The following is a 21,327-nucleotide window of genomic DNA, read 5'->3' as shown; positions in this document are numbered from 1 at the left end:
TCCCTTACAGTTATCACCCCGCCAGGATACAAAACCTTTCACTATAGCGGATCTTTAAAGAAATAATAAGACGGGTGCAGCCCGGAGTTTGGATCTGTATGTGAGTCATAGCAGGATTTATTGATGAAATAAGAATATACAAAAAAAGTGGTGCCCCCCCCCCTATGCACCCCCCCCACCTACCTATGCACCCCCTTCTCTCCCCCCCACCTATGCACCCCCCCCACCTACCTATGCACCCCCTTCTCTCCCCCCCACCTATGCACCCCCCCCACCTACCTATGCACCCCCCTTCTCTCCCCCCCACCTATGCACCCCCCCCCCCCCCACCTACCTATGCACCCCCCTTCTCTCCCCCCCACCTATGCACCCCCCCACCTACCTATGCACCCCCCTTCTCCCCCCCCACCCCCCTCACACTTGCGTCTCCCGCAGACACCCCGTCAGACCTGTTTGTGTCACTCTCAGGTGCCAAATGCAAATGATCCCGATCCTATTTAATTTCTGCACTGATGACCAAAGTGACATAGAAAAGGAAGTGAGACGGGAAATTCCCTGATTGGCTGACGCAGCCTCCCTGCCGTGTGTCTGCTACAAATATCTAACAATGCAAACTGTGTCTGGGTTGTAGTCATTGTCTGTGTGTCTGTGTGTCTGTGTGTGTCTGTGTGTGTGCGCTGAGATTTATCCTGGGCTAACGGTGGGCACCAACACCTACCTGCTACAGGTAAGTCCCAAGAGTATTCCTCTAATCTCTGCCTAGATGATACTTAATGATTGGAGAAAATAATACCTGGACAGGTAGCTACTCGCTGATTAGATAAAGTGACTTGTTTCCGCCAAGTCTGTCAGCGGACAGATTAATCTTGGTAGGCGGCATTCGATTATCTGCAGGGTCCGGGCGCAGAGCCCTGTCTGGGTTGTATGACTCAGATATCAGCTGCAGAGATATACAAAGATTTTCCACTGCTGATTATTCTGCACATATTTTTCACTGCTGAGTACCCTGTATAGATTTGTCACTGCTGATTACTCTGCATCTATTTTTCACTGTTAATTAATCTCTATGGATTTGTCACTGTTAATTAATCTCTATGGATTTTTTTCACTGTTAATTACCGTATTCATCGCGGTATAACGCGCTCCCGCGTATACCGCGCACCCCTAAAGTTGCCCCCCTGAAATTCCTGTAAAAAAAAAAAAGTTATATGATTTTATTACTTACAGTTTTGGTGTCTTCCCAGCGTCCATCGTCCGGTCCGGCGTCCATCTGCGGCCTCGATGGTGTCCTCCCGGCTTCTCCAGCGCGCGCCTCAAGTCGAGTCCCCGCTTCCGGCGCTCAGTTCGAACGCCTCCGCCGACATATACCGAGTGCAGTACACTCGGGTACATTCGGCTAGGCTTGGCGTCGCTCACGCTCTGTGACGTTTATGCGTGAGCACGAGCGAAGCCGAGACTAGCCGAATGTACCCGAGTGTACTGCACTCGGTATATGTCGGCGCAGGATTTCAAACTGAGCGCGGGAAGCGGCTATCGGCGTATATCGCGCACCCGCGATTTTCCCCTTATTTTAAGGGGAAAATAGTGCGCGATATACGCCGATAAATACGGTAATCTCTATGGATTTTTCACAGCTGATTACTTCTCTATAGATATTTCACTGCTTGTTACTCTTTATATATTTTTCACCACTTATTACTATTCCTCAATTTTTCACTATTACTCTGCATAGATTTACTGCTGATTGCCCCGTGTAGAATTTGAACTGCTGTTTAACCGGTATAGATTTTTCACTGCTGATTACTTTGCATACATTTCTCACTGCTGATTATTCTGCATTCAGTTTTTACTGCTGATTTCTCTACATAGATTTTCACTGTTGATTACTCTGCATCTTTTTTTTTTTATAATAATTTTTATTTGGTTATCAAAGACATAACATATGTAAATACAAATACGGACGCAGCCGCAATTGGAAACATGCATATAATGAAATGTATACGTATACCGTATATACTCGAGTATAAGCCGACCCGAATATAAGCCGAGGCACCTCATTTTACCACAAAAAAATGGGAAAACGTATTGATTTGAGTATAAGCCTAGGGTGTCCATCTGCATGCCTCACTGTGCCTTACTTTGCCTCACTGTGTCCATGCCTCAATGTGTCCATGCCTCACTGTGCCTCACGGTGTCCATGTGCATGCCTCACTGTGCCCATGCCTCACTGTGCCCATGCCTCACTGTGCCCATGCCTCACTGTGTCCATGCCTCAATGTGTCCATGCCTCACTGTGCCTCACTGTGCCCATGCCTCACGGTGTCCATGACTAGACTGACGTTTAACATGGGAGTCTATGGAAGGGGTGCCTGGCTTTGAAAAATCGGTGCTCCCCGGCCGTAGGTCCCCCAGACAAAAAACTTTGCACACTTGTAGAGGAAGAGTGGGGCTACATGTGTGCCAAGGTCCGGGTCCAGAAGACCTATGTCCGGCTGGTACCAGGTCCCCAAATTCAACAGAGAAATTACCGTTTAACATGGGAGTCTATGGAAGGGGTGCCCGGCTTTGAAAAATCGGTGCTCCCCGGCCGTAGGTCCCCCAGACAAAAAACTTTGCACACTTGTAGAGCAGAAATGGGGCTACATGTGTGCCAAGGTCCGGGTCCAGAAGACCTATGTCCGGCTGGTACCAGGTCCCCAAATTCAACAGAGAAATTACCGTTTAACATGGGAGTCTATGGAAGGGGTTCCCGGCTTTGAAAAATCGGTGCTCCCTGGCCGTAGGTCCCCCAGACAAAAAACTTTGCACACTTGTAGAGCAGAAATGGGGCTATATGTGTGCCAAGGTCCAGGTCCAGAAGACCTATGTCCGGCTGGTACCGGGTCCCCAAATTCAATGGAGAAATTACCGTTTAACATGGGAGTCTATGGAATGGGTTCCCGGCTTTGAAAAATCGGTGCTCCCCGGCCGTAGGTCCCCCAGACAAAAAACTTTGCACACTTGTAGAGCAGAAATGGGCTATATGTGTGCCAAGGTCCAGGTCCAGAAGACCTATGTCCGGCTGGTACCGGGTCCCCAAATTCAATGGAGAAATTACCGTTTAACATGGGAGTCTATGGAATGGGTTCCCGGCTTTGAAAAATCGGTGCTCCCCGGCCGTAGGTCCCCCAGACAAAAAACTTTGCACACTTGTAGAGCAGAAATGGGCTATATGTGTGCCAAGGTCCAGGTCCAGAAGACCTATGTCCGGCTGGTACCGGGTCCCCAAATTCAATGGAGAAATTACCGTTTAACATGGGAGTCTATGGAATGGGTTCCCGGCTTTGAAAAATCGGTGCTCCCTGGCCATAGGTCCATCGGACAACTAACTTTGCACACTTGTAGAGGAGCACAGTGGGGCTATATGTGTGCAAAGATTGGCCGGTACCGGGTCCCCAAAGTCCGGGAGATCAGGCGCAAAAAGGTGACTTGAGTATAAGCCGAGGGGGGCATTTTCAGCACAAATAAATGTGCTGAAAAACTCGGCTTATACTCGAGTATATACGGTATATATAAAAAAAAGGTTACATATGACAAAATACTCTGCATCTATTTTTCACTGTTGATTAATCTTTATGCTTTTTTTTATGGCTGATTACTCTCTATAGATATTTTGCTTCTCTTTACTCCTTATATATTTTTCACTGCTTGTTACTATTCGTCAATCTTTCCCTGCTGATTGCTGTGTATAGGTTTTTAACTGCTGATTATTCTGCACTCATTTTTCACTGCTGATTATTCTGCACTCATTTTTCACTGCTGATTATTCTACATCATTTTGTTTTTGCTGATTACTCTACATCAGGGATATGCAATTAGCAGACCTCCAGTTGCAAAACTACAAATCCCATCATGCCTCTGCCTCTGGGTGTCATGCTCGTGGCTGTTAGAGTCTTACTATGCCTTATGGCAGGGGTGTCAAACTCAATTTCATGGTGGGCCGCATTATGATTGTTCTCAAAAGGTTGTATCTGTAAGATTAGATGTCCAGCGCATCCCCTCCCCTTACATTAGATGTCAAGAGCCACCCCACCATCAGAAGTTGAGTCCCCCACTCTCCCTTACATCACAGGGCACCCCCTTTCCTTATGCTGCTGCTGGAAAGAAGCTTGATGCATTTCTTGAAACGCAGAAAGTAAGGGTCTGGAGGAGGACCAGAGGAGGGCTGGAGCTCTCGTGCAGCTGCAGGGGAGGTGCGAGGACCACATGAAATGGCCTGGAGAGCCGGAATCGGCCCGCGGGCCTTGTGTTTGACACCTGTGCCTTATGGGATTTGTAGTTCTGCAACAGCTAGAGGTCCGCTAATTGCATATCTCCGCTCTACATCAGTTTTTCACTGTGATTACTCTGCATAGATTTTTTTTTTTAGAGCTGATTACTCTACATAGATGTTTAATGGCTGAGTACTCTACATAGATTTTTTTACTGCAATTACTCTGCATCAATTTTTCTCTTCTGATTACTCTGCATAGGCTTTTCATTGCTGGTTACTCTGCATAGGCTTTTCATTGCTGGTTACTCTGCATAGGCTTTTCACTGCTGGTTACTCTGCATAGGCTTTTCACTGCTGGTTACTCTGCATAGATTTTTCATTGCTGGCATAGGTGTGCGCAGCCTCTTGCATTAGTGTGTGCACCCCAAAGCTCCAACACATATGCATTTGACATAGTTACCGGCCTCTTCCCCGCTCTCCATCCTAAAACAATGGGAGAAAGGGGGAGCAAGGGAGCACATGGGGGACCCAGGCAACAGAAGGAAGAGGAACAGGGAAAGGAGGGGTGGCATATATTAGTAATGATCCCCTATATTTTCCTCCTATGGTAGCTGAATGTTGACACAAGGGAGATGAGGAGAAGCCTACTTTCAGCTGCTGTAGGAGGAAAATACAGATCGGTTCCACTAAATTCCACCAGCCGCCGCCTCTCCTGTCCAGGTTCTGAGGACCGGAAAGGAAAGATTGAGGTTTACTTGTCACCTGCCCACCATTGACAGGTTGCCAACCCCAGGATTAGGGTGTGCCCAGGCCCACCTGGCACACCCCTTGCGCACGCCTATGACTGCTGGTTACTCTGCATAGACTTTTCACTCTGCACTACAGTGGCAGCATGAAGAAGATAAAACCAGTTCCCACATTGTTTTGGTGTCCTTTACAGCAGTGGTTCTCAACGTCAGTCCTCGGGTACCCCCCAACGGTCCATGTTTATAGGTTTTCCTTTACTCTGCACAGCTGCTTTAAATCATTATCAATGATATGGTGTTGATAAGAGCTATTTTATCTAAAGGGAAGTTCCCAAAACATGGCCCGTTGGGGGGTACTTGAGGACTGAGATTGAGAACCAATGCTTTTACAGCACTGAAATCTTGTCTTATGTGGGAAAGGTCTGTGCTAGAAAAAAATATAATAAATATATATATATATATATAATAAATAAAAATCCAATGGTGGTGGAACTACAAGTCGTAGCATGCCGAGGGAGCTGCAAAATAACCTGATAACATTGAGAAGGTTGAATAAAGTTGGATTCTCACCTATGGCATTTTTAGTGCTTTTTGCATTTTGCAGATTTGTACTACAGAGCGTGTTCCATAGGAAACCATGTTAAATGGACTGTAGTTCAAATTTGCATAATGCAAAAAGCACTAAAAATGCCATAGGTGTGAATCCAGCCTTAGTGAATATGTTGTGACCAAAGGAGTAGAAGGTGCCTACAAATAACAATGGAGGTGAATGGACAGTATGTAAACTGCTAGATTTCAGGGAAGGGGATCTCTGTCACATGCAAAGCAAAACCACAATGTTGTAGAGCAAACGGGAATAGGTGACAATTACCTGTTTTGCCAAAATGGAAACTCTCAATCTTGCTCATCGAGCTATAAGTTCTATTTTTGGGGTTTTTGGGCCAGATTCTCGTAGAACTGCGGCGGGATACGTTAACGTATCCCGCCGCAAGTTTTCAGCGTAAGTGCCTGATTCACAAAGCACTTACCTGTAAACTTGCGGCGGTGTATCGTAAAGACGTCCGGCGCAAGCCCGCCTAATTCAAATGGGGCGTGTACCATTTAAATTAGGCGCGCTCCCGCGCCGAACGTTCTGCGCATGCTCCGTTCGCAATTTTCCCGACGTGCTTTGCGCGAAATTACGGCGCCCCGACGTATTTGTGAATGGCGACGTGCGTCACGTACTTACGCCGGAATTTTTTTTTTTTAATTCGACGCGGGAACGACGGCCATACTTTAACATGGGCTGTGTAAAGTTAAGGCATGAAAAAACATGACTAACTTTGCGACGGGAAAAAAAGACTTGCGACGACGTAACGACCGCGCGTACCTTCGTGGATCGCCGTAAAACCTCATTTGCATACCCGACGCTGGAATACGACGCAAACTCCACCCAGCGGCGGCCGAAGTATTGCATCCTAAGATCCGACGGTGTAAGTCAATTACACCTGTCGGATCTTAGGGCTATCTATGCGTAACTGATTCTATGAATCAGTCGCATAGATACTCTCAGAGATACGACGGCGTATCAGGAGATACGCCGTCGTATCTCTTCTGTGAATCTGGCCCTTTTTTCTTAATATTTTAAAAAGGTGTTTGTGTTTTTTTATTTGTAATTTTTTAGGTTATTTCATGTAGTGTTCTGTTGTACATTTTTAACTTCGTTTTTGCTGTTTTTTGCTTTATGCACAAACAAAAAAAAAAGAAATAAAAAAAGAAAATATGAAAATGGTTTGAGAGGATTTTTTTTTGCCACCAGAACAGGTTTAGAATAGAGGAGAGGAGATTCTCTAACCTACAAAAAAACTTTTAAAATCTATTGAACCTTTAACCTTTATTTACACAAGAAGCTTTCTTGTATACTTTGATTTTATATTTTTAAACTTGTTCTTACAATACTGGTTTATTGTAATTTATTGTTATTTGTAAACAAAATAAAAATTATTTAAAGAAATTTTTTTATTGAACCTTTAAAGCCCACAAAAAACACAACTTAGCAATGGTTCACACTGACTGCAGGAATGAAATTGTGTGAGCTGAACTCTCACAATTTCATTCCCCCATTTCAGGGGCGATTTCAGAGACATCTGTGAGGGTTTCTGCACAGATGTCAATGGAAATCGCACTCTGAAATCGCTAAACGTAGTACAGAAACTACTTTTGGGAATCGGATCGGACAATGCCATTGCCGGCAATTGCCGCCGATTCGGCATGAGTTTTGACATGCCAAATCACATCAATGTGAACCAGGGCTTAATTCCACATAGGGGTCGATCAATAAAAGTGGAGAGTCAAAAACCTGGTGAAGCTGTACATGGTAGCCAATCAGATTCTAACTTCAGCTCATTAAGTTAGGCCCCTTTTACACGGATGCCTCCGTTTTGTGGAATCCTCTTTCTCAGCGGGGGGATCGCTCCGCTGATCCCCTCTGACCAGGTGGATGACAGGTCCGTCTCTGCTGGGCAGAGTGGAGATAGACACACTCCCCTCTTCTCTATGGGGAAATCGGGTGAAAACGGACCGCCAGTCTGTTTTCATTTGATCCTATCCGATCCGTCTGGATTGTGCGGACAGGAATTTCCGACAGCAAAAATTTGAGAGCCACCACTTGTAAGTAGTTTTATGTTAATTTACCATTTTCAATAAATCTATGGATAATGCACTAGGCCAGCGCGCCCTCTGTTTTTATCTATTTTATGGAGGATCTTTATAATATTATCTTATTTATTATACAGCATTTATACAGCACCAGCAACAGTTTTTAGGGAGGATGGATAGGGAAAGGGTAGAGAGGGGGAAAGGAGGGTAAGTGCAGAAACTGATTTTAATGCCAATATTAACAAATTCCTTCCTCTGGATCAGTAGCGTTTTTCTTTTCCATTCATTTTTATTGAAAATGATACATATCAAATTCCAAGGCAAACGATTGTTTATATAAGATAAGTATTTCTGTATACAAAGTGATGTCTTAAAGGGGTGTTCCAGTCATTTTTAATGTTTATTAAAAGTCAGCAGCTACAAAAAGTGTAGCTGCCGCCTTTTAATAAACATACTCACCTGCTCCATGTTCCAGCGACGCACCGCTCCTCTCCCCCCCTCTCCGGCTGCCGTCTTAATTCTAAGTGTGGGCACCCGGCCGTGACAGCTTTCGGCTTCATGGCCGGGCACCCACTGCGCATGCGCGAGTGGCGCTGCGCCATCCGATTGGACAGGCGATCGCCTGGGACCTGTCACGTGTCCCAGGCGATCGCCTACAGGGAGGGGCTGCCAAAAGGCGATATGACGTATCGCCTTAGCAGCCCCTCGGCGGAAGGAGGAAGTGGGACAGGAAGTCCCATTCCTCCTGAAGCCCCCACTCCCCCCCAAAAAAAATTACATGCCAAATGTGGTATGTAAGGGGGCGAGGAGTGGATTAAGCGGAAGTTTCACTTTTGGGTGGAACTCCGCTTTAAGGTACCGGAGGTATGGGCAGAATGATATACAGTATTCCAACAAATGTACCCGTTGTATTTCTTATCTCTATATACTACAACATGATAAACTACGAGAAAAACCCGTAATGAATAAAAAGAAAAAAGAAAAGATTAGCACATTATTGGGTCCCGGTCATTTCTTTAGACTTCATGAGGCTGAAGAGAAGGGATCCATAACCATATGACCATGTGGCCAATGTCCATATCGGCATGTGATGTCACATGATTGGGGAAGAGGAGGCTAAACCATAAATCCTTGTTGCAATTTGAGTCTGGTAGAATCCCCACCATATTTCACGTACATCAATATACGATCAGTAGTATTTTAAATATACGTGGTTTACAAATGAAAGGGGTGGGGACAAGGGACAGGGGACAGTGGCTGATGCTGGTCCTCCAACATTCCCTCTCCCCAAGAAGTTAATGGACTATCTCGGTACTTGGTAGGAAACACATACATGTAAAAATGATAATAATTTATTGAATAAACATAAAATAAGCAAAGAATACATGATTAAAATTGAAAAACAGAACCTCAGGGATACCCCTGGGCAAAATCTGTTATTACAAACATATAGACTGGTCTATGTCTCGACTAGTTTCGCGGTGACAACCGCTTCCTCAGGAGGACCAATCTATAAAGCAAACAGTATAATGAGTATTAGGTAAGCATAATAATTAAACAATAGCCATACAAATACAATAGAAAGGGATAATACAGAGTTAGCAAGCTTACCCACTATTTTGATGGTCATGTGTGGCGTCAGGCCGCCAAGGTAAATATACGTGGTTCTTTCTTCAACCTTTCTGGAGAACTAGGTAATAATATACGTAACAAACCTTTATTCATAGACAATGTTAGACACTCAAAAAATGATTTTTTTTGTAAACAGAATTGAAAGTTGTATTTCCTTATGCAAATTCAAATCTCAACTTTTCAACTTTCATTTTTCTTGTTGCCTTAAAGTGTAGGTATGCAAATTGCCAATTGAAATAACGATTGAATAGATAATTGTAAGTGTAGAAAACTGTAAACATTTCCTTTTTAGGCAACATAAACACTTCAACAGCCTGTCAACGTGCAGAGTGGGTGACGAATACTATTTCCAGAGTTTATGATCTTGCTATTCTACTTTAGACTATTTGCCCTGGAATGTTAAAGATATATTTATGTAAATGTTTTAAATACAATTTACTAAAGTTAGGGTATACCTTAATAGCCAGATTCAGTAAGACTTACGACGGCGTATCAGTAGATACGCCGTCGTAAGTCCGAATCTGCGCCGTCGTGTCTTTAAGCGTATTCTCAAACTGATATACGCTTAAATGTTGCTAAGATACGACCGGCGTAAGTCTCCTACGCCGTCGTATCTTAGCTGCATATTTACGCTGGCCGCTAGGGGCGTGTACGTCGATTTACGCCTAGAAAATGCAAATGAGCAAGATACGCCTATTCACGAACATACTTGCGCCCGATACGCCGTTTACGTAAGGCGTTTTTCAGGCGTAAAGATAAACCACCAAAAAGATGGCGCAGCCAATGTTAAGTATAGAAATTTCGAATTTCCGTTGAATTTCATGTCGTTTACGTCGTTTGCATAAGTCGTAGGTGAATAGGGCTGGGCGTAGGTTACGTTCACGTCAAAAGCATTGACTATTTGCGACGTGATTTTGAGCATGCGCACTGGGATACGTCCATGGACGGCGCATGCGCCGTTCGTTAGGCTCGTCATTTACGTGAGGTCACGATTCATTACCATACAACACGCCCACTACCAGCCTACTTTGAATTACGCGGGCTTACGCCGGCCCATTTACACTACGCCGCCGTAACTTAGGATGCAAGTTCTTTGTGAATACGATACCTGCCTCTCTAAGTTACGGCGGCGTAGTGTATCTGAGATATGCTACGCCCGCACAAAGTTAAGCCAGTCTTTCTGAATCTGGCTATAAGTCTCTAGCTCAACCTCTTCTCAACTTTTCTCACCTAGAGGAACTCTTACAATAATGTTTCAGGTCTTGGGAAACACTTGCTTAACACTTGCTTAAATCTATTTATTGGAGGGGGAATGCCCCTTACATTGGCGGCCAATTTGAAGAATGCCCCCTTACATTGGCGGCCAATTTGAAGAATGCCCCCTTACATGGTGATCAGAATACTGCCCTAACAGACAGCTTAAAATATCATATTATGCTGTTGTCTTTATAAAAAAGGAAAAAATACTGCGCTTATCTGAACAAAAAAAGCTGCTACACAGCAATGTGACAAAATTGGATAAAATGGTAGGTATAAATGTAGCGCTAGTGATAAAGAACTCAAAATCAACTGAGTAACCAGAACAAATAAACACAATGAACAAAAAAGTTCATATAGGTGAATATATAAGTGATATGAAACAGTGTCCATCAATGTGAAATGAAGATAGATGCTGCGTGAATCATCATGGAACCAGAATTCCTTCCCGCTAAAAGGAGTAGATGAAATGAATGGAATACCCTTACCGGATCTGGTGGATCTAACCGTCAGCGACAGTAGATCGTACAGGCAGGAATACTTCCAAGCGAAACGACTTGACTCGTCTGGCGATTCTGAAGGGCCACAAGCTAGAACTCACTGGAACCCGACGATCATTCGCTGGAAACCTCTCACTGGATAGATGGTAATCCAAATGGCAGGACTGAACAGGCGAACCTGTAATAGCTCTTTTCTTTCCGGCAGGTAATGCAAATACAAAGAACCAACACTCACAAAGTGAGGAACGAGGATGGAACTCCAAAAAAACGTAATCCAGCAGGACATGCAAAGAAAAAGAAAACAGGGCTCCCAATGGTGCAGGTCAAAAAAGAATCTGGGTTTTATTATAATAAAACCCGAGTAAAAAATGACATAAATGTGATCACGTACAAATAAAATGGATAAAAGCAATATGGGGTATAGGTGTACCAAAGCCCTACGCGTTTCGTCAGAGGGGACTTCAACAGGGGCATCTGATCAGATGCCCCTGTTGAAGTCCCCTCGGACGAAACGCGTATTATTGGGTTCAAGTGTTTTCAGAAAAAATAACTCTTAATACTACAGCATACAAAGGTGTTTTGACAATTATGGACTTCCAACCCTCTGGTAAAAGTTTGGGGGAGGCCCTTTTGCAGCATCACTGCACCCCTGCATACAAAGCAGCTCCATATGGACATGGTTTGATGAGTTTGGTGTTGAGGAACACAAGTGGCCTGCCCAGAGGCCTGACCTCAACCACACTAAACACAAGCGCGTCGGGATCCTACAGGGTAAATGACCGCGCTATATCAAGATGCCACTCAACACAACTTTAGCATGAATTCATTGCAGGCAAGGTTCTTTCATCCACCATCAATACCTGACCTCAACAAGAATCTTTTGGCTGAATGAGCACAAGTTCCAACAGACAAACTCCAAAATCTAGGGGAAAGCCATCCCAGAAAAAAGGAAGCCACAAATAGATGGGGGTGGGGAAGGCAACTCAATATTAACGGCCATGTTTTTGGAATGGGAAGTCCAAAATGCTTGTACAGATGTGAGGGTCAGGTGTTCACAAATGGTATCTATTTGGCCAATACTATACATCATACTTGCTGTATGTTTAAAATGAGTCGCGTTACAGTATCATAGAGGATGCACATCTACCTCCTAAATATCTAGTCTCGTTGAAAGATTTCTAAAAATATTCTTAAATGGTCATGAGCAAACTAATTAGCCAATCAGGTGAATCAGTAAAATGCATAATTATTTACTCTCTACGGTGTAGTCATTTGTCTTGCCTGCAATGAGTCATGCAATATGTGATTCACGACCGCCCAGATTGCCCAATATAAAGATTCTAACCACAGCAGACAAATCTGTGAGCAAATCCTAAGGGGAAAAACTATTCTTAGGATATGGCCCCGTACACACGACCAGTTTCCTCGGCAGAATTCAGCTTCCGACCGAGTTTCTGGCTGAATTCTGCCGAGAAACCCGGCCGTGTGTACACTTTCGGCCGAGGAAGCCGACGAGGAGCTCGGCGAGGAAATAGAGAACATGTTCTATGGTCCTCGGCGGCTTCAGTGCTGAACTGGCCGAGGAACTCGATGTGTTTGGCACGTCGAGTTCCTCGGCCGTGTGTACGAGGCCTATGATTATCTCTATTCAAAATGTTATAAAACTTTTGAGTACAATTTCTTTCTTTCTTTCTTTCTTTCTTTCTTTCTTTCTTTCTTTCTTTCTTTCTTTCTTTCTTTCTTTCTCTTCATCACCTAATCCTTTGGTTAATGTTTAATCATTACAATATTTTTGTTAGTATGTATGAGTTTTCATTCATTGTGCAAATTAGGAATATGGGGCCAGATTCAGATACAATTACGTTGCTCCACGGCAGCGTAACGTATCTGATTTACGTTACACCGCCGCAGGTTTACAGCGTAAGTGCCTGATTCTCAAAACTCTTACCTGTAAACTTGCGGCGGTGTAATGTAAATGCGCTCGGCGCAAGCCTGCCCAATTCAAATGGGGCGGGCACCATTTAAATTAGGCGCGTTCCCGCGTCGAACGTACTGCGCATGCTCCGTCAAATAAATTACCCGACGTGCATTGCGCTAAATGATGTCGCATGGACGTCATTTGTTTAGACGTTAACGTAAATGGCGTCCAGCGCCATTCATGGACGACTTACGCAAACGACGTGGTTTTTTAAATTTCGACGCGGGAACGACGGCCATACTTAACATGGCTTAGAACAACTAGGGCTCAGCCCTAATTTTACGCGGCGTAACTCGACGGAAACAACGTAAAGTTAGATCGACGGGCAGCGCGGACGTTCGGGAATCGCCGTAACTAGTCATTTGCATATTCCACGCCGACCGCAATGGCCTCGCCACCTAGCGGCCAGCCTAGAATTGCATCCTTAAGATCCGACAGTGTAATTCAATTACACCTGTCGGATCTTAGGGCTAGCTATGCGTAACTGATTCTATGAATCAGTCGCATAGTTAGAACGGCCGTAACACAGAGATACGACGGCGTATCAGGAGATACGCCGTCGTATCTCTTCTGTGAATCTGGCCCATGATTTTTTTTTTCAAGCATAATTTACATGAATGGTCTGCCCCCAGCCTTTCTCAAACTTTTTAACACAGAGGAACCCTTGAAATGAATTTCCGGTCTCACGGAACCCCCTGCTAAGAATTACTATATCTATAACTTATGATACATTAGCATGATGATCAGTGGGAAGAATGCTTCTTATACTTTTGGGAAGAATTGCCCCCTTTCAGATAAAAAGATCAATGGTGTCAGTGGGAACTTATCTGATAGGCAGAAACTGCTCCTTGTTCAATGAACCCCCTAGCAATCTCTGGCGGAACCCTAGGGTTTCATGGAACCCTGGTTGAGAAACCCTGGTTTACGCAATGACAAGATGTTACAAAAAATGTATTATGCAAGGTGACCAACTGACCACCAAACATGTTACAACTTTGTTACAACTTTGTTGAACAGAGCAATTTTTTTTTTCAAAACTGTAAAGATGATAAATTGAATTCCGACTTCTTTTGAAAGAAGTACTTTCTATAGCCAATAGAGAAGGGTAGTAAGGAAGGTTGTACTGGTTACTATTGTCATTTGGACAGAAAGTGATGGGAAATCCAAAACATTTTAGCTGCCACCAGAGCAGCAATAGAGGATACTAAATTGAGTAGATTTCCACCTTGCCACATCCAATTACTGTATTTATTGGCGTATAACACTCACTTTTTTACCCTGAAAATAGAGGGTAAACTGTGCCTGCGTGTTATACGCAGGGGGCTGTGGAAAGATTTTTTCCTGAAACTTCCCTCTTAGGCCTCGTACACACGACCGAACATGTCTGCTGAAACTGGTCCGGGGACCAGTTTCCGCGGACATGTTCGGTCGTCTGTACGGCCGACTGGACCGGATTCACGGCCTAGCGGACAGGTTTCCAGCGGACAAATGCTTCTTAGCATGCTATGAAACATGTCCGCTGGAAGCCTGTCCGTCGGACATGTTCGGTCGTCTGTACGACTCACCGGACATGTCCGCTCGGCCGAAAGCCCTCGCATGCGTCGAAGTGATTCGACGCATGCGTGGAAGCATTGACCTTCCAGGGTCGCGCACGTCGCTGCATCATCGTCACCGCGTTCGCTGTCCACTGGAAATTTGGTCTGATGGTGTGTACAGCCATCAGACCAAAATCCGGCAGCGGACATGTCCGATGTAAACGGTCCGGCGGACCGTTTTCATCGGATTGTCCCGTCGTGTGTACGAGGCCTTAAAGTTGGGGTGCGCGTTATTCGCCTGTGCGTGTTATACGCCGATAAATACGGTATATAGCACAAAAAATAAATATACCAATTTCTAAAAAAAAGTGGATTTGTAATTAAAATGACCAATATTTTGTTTCACAAACCATTAAAAAATTCATAAACATTAAATATATAAATATGTATAAATATGACATGCTTTGAAAAAGTACACACATATATATATATATACATACACATACATAGCTACACATTACATACAAAAAAGTTGTTATCTATTATTGATATGCTTGCCTGATCAAATATAGATGTAAGAAAGCGTGTGATGATAGGTTCCAAGGGGGGACACAGGAGCCCCACCAGAAGGGCAGGAAAGAGGAAGGTGGCACAATGGCCTCCAACCCCCTCCTGCTCCCAGACATTAAACTGCAATATAGACTACACTTTATTTGTGGACTTTTCAACACCAATCTAACTTACCATTGGGCTCTGTCCTCTATACTTATGATTGGGTATTTTCTGGTCATTTTTTTAATGAAAGCCCATGGCGTGTGAAACACACCCGGTGACAAGAAAATGTGCACACACATAAAGAGGTGACACAAAAACATGCAAAGGGTGTACACAAGCCCTCTAATCAGAGGGCCTTGCCCTTAAACCCCCCGGGGCATTAGGCTCCAGATGGGGACAAGGGAACTTTACACTTGGTCCATCTGGCCGAAACCAGATAGACCCCTTTCTCTGAAGGGTCTGCCAAAACAGACCCACCCAAGTACTAGGTGGGGCTTCCTCGAAGGGAGACCCCATGAGAGAGGGTGAACTAAGCCAGAAGGCCATGTCCACCCCCTCCCAAGACTTTCAGGGCAGGCCCGAGGACCTACACCCTACCAGTCACACGTGCAAAAACCATGTACAAACGAAAAAATACAAAAAAGTGACAAACAAAGGGAATAAATAAAATAAAGTGGGGGAGAAGCAAGTAGAGGAGAGTAAAAGGTGGCCATTGTGCAATACAATGACCAGGAATAAAAAATTCCTCTGGTCCCAGCTAAGTATTTTCTGGTCATTATTCAATATGCAATCATTTTTTTAATGGTTTGTGAAATAAAATATTGTTAACAATAGAGGATAAATCTTCCTACAGGGACACGTGTGGTGAGGTGACATCATATAAATGTTCTTTTTGATTAATCCCTGATTGAGTGCCACATGCATCTGTGAAGTTTTGTCTAGCAGGTGTAACGATGTAAAATGTTAGAGGTAGTGATTTTAATAAAGCTCATTGAAATCAAACCAAAAAACACAGTTGTATGTGGACTCATGTTTGTGCATGATGGGAGGAGGTGGATCCCAAATTGGGCTTGGCAGCCGGTGGGCGCCTAAAAAGCTTGAATTGAATTGAATTTATATTAAATAACTGTATTCATCACAGTGTTATTGCAGCAAGTACTGTATAGTAAATCTTATATGATCGGCACAGAAACCGCAGTAGTTTGTTGCATTCAACTGAACTTGTACATTTTGTAGCTTCTCTAAACCAGTCCCTCAGTTCCAATTAGTTTCAGGAAGATACCCCACCATATATATCCACACTGATAGCACATATACCTTAACGCAACCACCCTGGAATGTGTAGATGATTGTCCACAAACATAATATTAGGTGTGAATGTTGTAAAACTATCCTGAGAACCTTAATAGACATCAGCACTGATAGAAACTCAATAGTGAGTAAATGCTGTTGACTTACCGTGTATTGGCTTTTAGTGCTGATCTTGGTAGATTTTTTTATACTTGCAGATAAAACATTGCACCAGTGTAGGGGTTGGAGAGAACACTGTAGGTAGTATGGAAACCTCATAATCCAACCAGGGCTGTCTTAATGCCTGGGCATACTTTGGCACTGCCCAGGGGCCCCAGGTGCATAGGGGCCCCATGATAGTCTTGCATTACATGATATTTGTCAACTGTCCCATATCTGCTAGGATAATCATGCATTTTACAAAATTTTCCCAGGAGGATAGCCTTGTCCTGAGCAGAATCCCAGAACTTGTACTTTACCCTCCTGAAGCCCTTCTGCCTCCCCCTGTGCACTTTGTGCTGAATTAGTCTTTGATTTATGGCATGTTTTCTTATTGTTTAAAATCTGTTTTATTGAAAGCACTAATTATATATATATATATATATATATATATATATATATATATATATATATATATATATTGTGACAGGAAGTCAGGTAAATCTGTGGGTGTTGTCACAGACGGGACTTACATTTCTGCCTTGTTTAGACAATACACTAATTGTTATTAGGCGTCAGCTGCAAAATGTAACCAGGAAGGCTAAAGGCCGTTGGAAAACTTCAGCTGTTCAGAATGAGGCAATTAAGGCCTCTATAAGAAGTCCAGAGGATTACCACTAATTTGCTGCATCATTCCTAAGGCTTTGTGAGTAGGAGAGCAGCACTGAAAGTCTTCTGAGGAGGTGAGGAGAGGAGTGATTTTTCTGTGTGATAAAAATCAAAAGACTATTGTTTTGTGCTGTACGACTAGCACTGTCTGCCCAGCGCTAGGCTGAGTCAGACTCCATAGATAGGTTCCTGTGTGGAAGGTAGACGCCCAAAGAGGCTAGGGTTTATTTTATGTTTGATTTTGTTTATGCTGCTTGGATGCTTGCAATTGTTTTCCAGCAAGATGGAAAAATAAACCAAAAACGTTGTTTTCAACCGTCTTCGACTGCCAGTCTGTATAAATTCATTGTGTGGTGAACCCATCCAAGGGGTCACACACCCCGCTACCGAGCTAATCCCTTACAATATATATATATATATATATATATATATATATATATATATATATATATATATATATATTTATTTATGTATTTAATTCTATCAACTATTGATACTTTAATTCTTAAATAGGGGCATAAATTTGGGGCAGGCTGGCAGGGGCCTCAGTTCATTACTTTGCCCAAAGGCCCAAGATGCTATTAAGACGGCCCTGAATCCAACACAACTCATATATCTCTACTCAGGAGTGTCAGATTATTGCAGCAAGCATAGCTTCTGTAAGTACAGCAACAGATCGTCTGATTGTGTCTACTTGTCAGGGTACAAAGTGGTGACAGGGTCTCTTTAACTTGTGTAGCACACAATGTCAACAAAAATGTCATGCATGATTGCCAACGTTAGGAAGGTCACACACTACGATATATTTGAAAATCATGTTATTTTTGGAGTGCTGCCATTCTTTCCAGGTGCTCTTAAATCTGTCATGGAGGCCGGATATGTAGGGATGACCCAACTGTTCCTTGGCACCTCTTTCTGCCAAGTGCTCATGTTTATGTCTATGACAGAGATGGATAGCTTCTGCCGTCACTGCTTATTTCTGGGAGGGGAATGGGTCTTTGATCAGAAAGGGTTTACCAACCTGTCCAGTTACTCAGTTGCATTCTCCTAGAGGAGACCAGCCAGTGGACACGAGATCATTGTCCAGTAGGGTTTAGATGAGAAACTTTACGTTCGTGACTTATTCTGTTTTTCTCTTCTAGCCCTTCTTAGTGTCTATTGTAAAAATAAATGACAATGGACAATACACGTGAGCTCTACTCATTAGCTTCAGTGTCACAGCAAGCCTAAAGTCCTCGATCATTTGCATGGTTTTTCCTTCCAATAAACTACCCATTCCTACCCCAAGCTCTGGCCATTTATGATTACACCTTGGGGTTGAAAATGATCACTTCCAGCTTGGAAACAGATGGTTTTCCCCAACAGTGATTCCTACTGACAAGGAACGAGGTAGAAAGCTGTGACCCGGATTCAGATACAATTGTGTATCTTTAGGCGGGCGTAGCGTATCTCCTATACGCTACGCCGCCGTAACTTTGAGAGGTGAGTATGGTATTCAGAAAGATTATGCGCCCGAAATACGGCGGCGTAGCGTGTAAGGGCCGGCGTAAGCCCGCCTAATTCAAATATGGAAGATGTGGGCGTGTTTTATGTAAATTAAGTGTGACCCCATGTAAATGACGTTTCTAACGAACGGCGCATGCGCCGTCTGTGAACGTATCCAAAGTGCGCATGCTCCTAATTACGCCGCAAATAGTCAATGCTTTCGACGTGAACGTAACTTACGCAAAGCCTTATTCGCGAACGACTTACGCAAACGACGTAAACGACGCAAAATTCGACGCTGGCCCGACGTCCATACTTAACATTGGCTACGCCTCATATAGCAGGGGTAACTTTACGCCGGAAAAAGCCTTACGTAAACGACGTAAAAAAATTCGCCGGGCGGACGTACGTTTCTGAACCCGCGTATCAACCTAATTTACTTATTATACGCGTAATTCTCCGTAAGCGCCACCTAGCGGCCAGCGTAAATATGCGACGGCGTAAGAGACTTACGTCAGTCGTATCTTAGCCAAATTTCAGCGTATCTTACTTTCTGAATACAGAAAGAAGATACGCCGGAGCATCCTAGAGTTTACGCGGCGTATCAATAGATACGCCGACGTAAACTCTTTCTGAATCCGGGCCTATATTATGATAAGAAGAAATGGATGTGCCCTCACCCTCTGCTTTAGGCCCCCTTCAATGTGGTGTTTTTTTTATTTCAGTGCTGGTCGGGATGACCAGAATCTCGGAAGGCAATAAATCTGCAGCACTGATTTGTGTACTCTGAAAGTATTCTGTCATAATATAATAGCACAGCTAGGGGGGGGGGGGGGGGTTTGGATTCCTCCATGCACCTCTCTTGTTTTATTTTTCTAATCAGACTTCTGGCTGATTTAAAAAAAAAAACATATTTGGCCAGTTTAAGACAGCTTAAAGTGGAGCTCTACCCAAAAGGGGAAGCTCTGCTTGTTTGCACCTTCCCCCTCCACTGCCACATTTATCACTTTTTGAGGGGGGAGCGGGGAGCGGGTACCAGGTTTTGACAAGGTACCTGCTCCCACTTCCTGGTAAGATCGCCACACAGCGATCTGTGTCATGTCCGGCCCCTCCTCCATCCCCCCTCCCGCTGCATTCTGGCACCTGTGTGTGTGTCCCAGAAGATGACGGGACAATTCAGAAAGCACAGCGCGGCTCGCACATGCGCAGGCGGAAACCGGCTGTAAAGCCTGAAGGCTTCACTGCTGGTTTCCTTTACTTGCAATGCTGGCGCCTGCACCTGAAAACTGATGGACGAATCGGTCTGGGGTGCCGACATTGCGGGATCCCTGGACAGGTAAGTGTCCTTATATTAAAAGTCAGCAGCAGCTACGATATTTGTAGATGCTGAATTAAATATTTTTTTCTTACAGGCTGGAACTCCGCTTTAACAAATTTTCCTTACTGCACAGCCTGCAATGGGGATTTGTAACTAGTGGCAAAGATTCTGAAGTTTCCTAATGTGCATCTTATGTCAGCTCTTTTTAATTGGGAATGTAAGGGGTATGGGGTCAGTGTCAGCAGCAACCTCTGCACTAGTTATATAGTACACAGATTTTTTTATGTTTAATTTGCCTCTTGATGGGGCCCCTTCCACTCCAGGCCCCATAGCATCTGTGTGGACAGCAATGGCTAGTAGGCATGTGCAATTTTTTTCGTTACGAATACGTTTTCCGTCAGTTTTCGTTATTTAAGTTGATTCGTTAACATACGAATGAACGAATGGTTTAGCGCAATTAATAACGAATAACGATATTTTCAAAATAACGAATATGAAAAACAACGAAGATACGAAAGATGAAAGAAACGAAAACATAGAAACAACGAAAATACCGAACCCAAAAAAAATTATAATTACGAAAAACAAAATGAACGAAAATGCAAACTTACTAATATTCGAAGACCGAAAAGAAAACAACCGAAATGCAGAACAAAGACTAAAAAACGAAAATCAAAACTGACGAAAAATAAATTACGAATCTTCGGAAAATTGAAATGAAAACGAAAATACAAAATAATGTAAATTAGCTTTAGTTAGTACTGAAATATTTCTGGACATTGACCAATAGCCACTGAGCGCTGTCCCTTTCCTCTGAAGAGGTTTGTTCCTTCCCCCAATGAGCTTCTTTCTCATTACCTCCTGGCTCCTTGTGTCTTTTTCTGTGTTAGACTGCAGTGCATCTAATTTCTAGATTTGTATTTGTAATATCTGACATATTTTAGTTTTCTTCTACGTCAGACTTCATTCTAGACAGGGTGTGTGTGCTAACTAAGACAGTCAAGTCAATCACAGTAAAGTACGAATTACAAAATTACGACGAGTAGTGTGTTGAATAATCATAAAATGTATTCTAACAGAATTACGAATGCAATAAAATCTACAAAAGTACGTTTTTACAATCAAAAGAAATTAGACACGAAAATACGAATGATCATAAAGCAACGAAAATATATTTCTTACGAAAATACGAATAGCAAAACAACGAAAATTAAACCAACGTAAAAACGAAGGAACGAATAAAATCATTTTAAAATACGAACGCGGCAGAATACAAAATATAACGAAAATACGAATCTCGATTCAACGAAAAAT

The 21,327-nt window shown here is 43.4% G+C and overlaps 1 protein-coding gene across 2 annotated transcripts in view; it reads left to right on the top strand.

The window, feature by feature from the left end:
* The first annotated feature begins 608 nt into the window (after positions 1-608).
* Positions 609-21,327, top strand: part of EHF (ETS homologous factor) — a 93,686-nt gene continuing 72,967 nt past the window's right edge. The window contains exon 1 of one of the 2 annotated variants that reach the window (XM_040328091.1): positions 609-727. The gene's annotated coding sequence lies outside the window, so the exon portion shown is untranslated. The remainder of the gene's footprint in view (positions 728-21,327) is intronic. The other variant, XM_040328090.1, reaches the window with a different exon arrangement.

Source organism: Rana temporaria, chromosome 11 (genome assembly GCF_905171775.1).
Source record: "Rana temporaria chromosome 11, aRanTem1.1, whole genome shotgun sequence".
Lineage (NCBI taxonomy): Eukaryota > Metazoa > Chordata > Amphibia > Anura > Ranidae > Rana > Rana temporaria.
The sequence above is the reverse complement of the archived record's forward strand: the minus strand, read 5'-3'. Positions and strand labels throughout refer to the sequence as shown.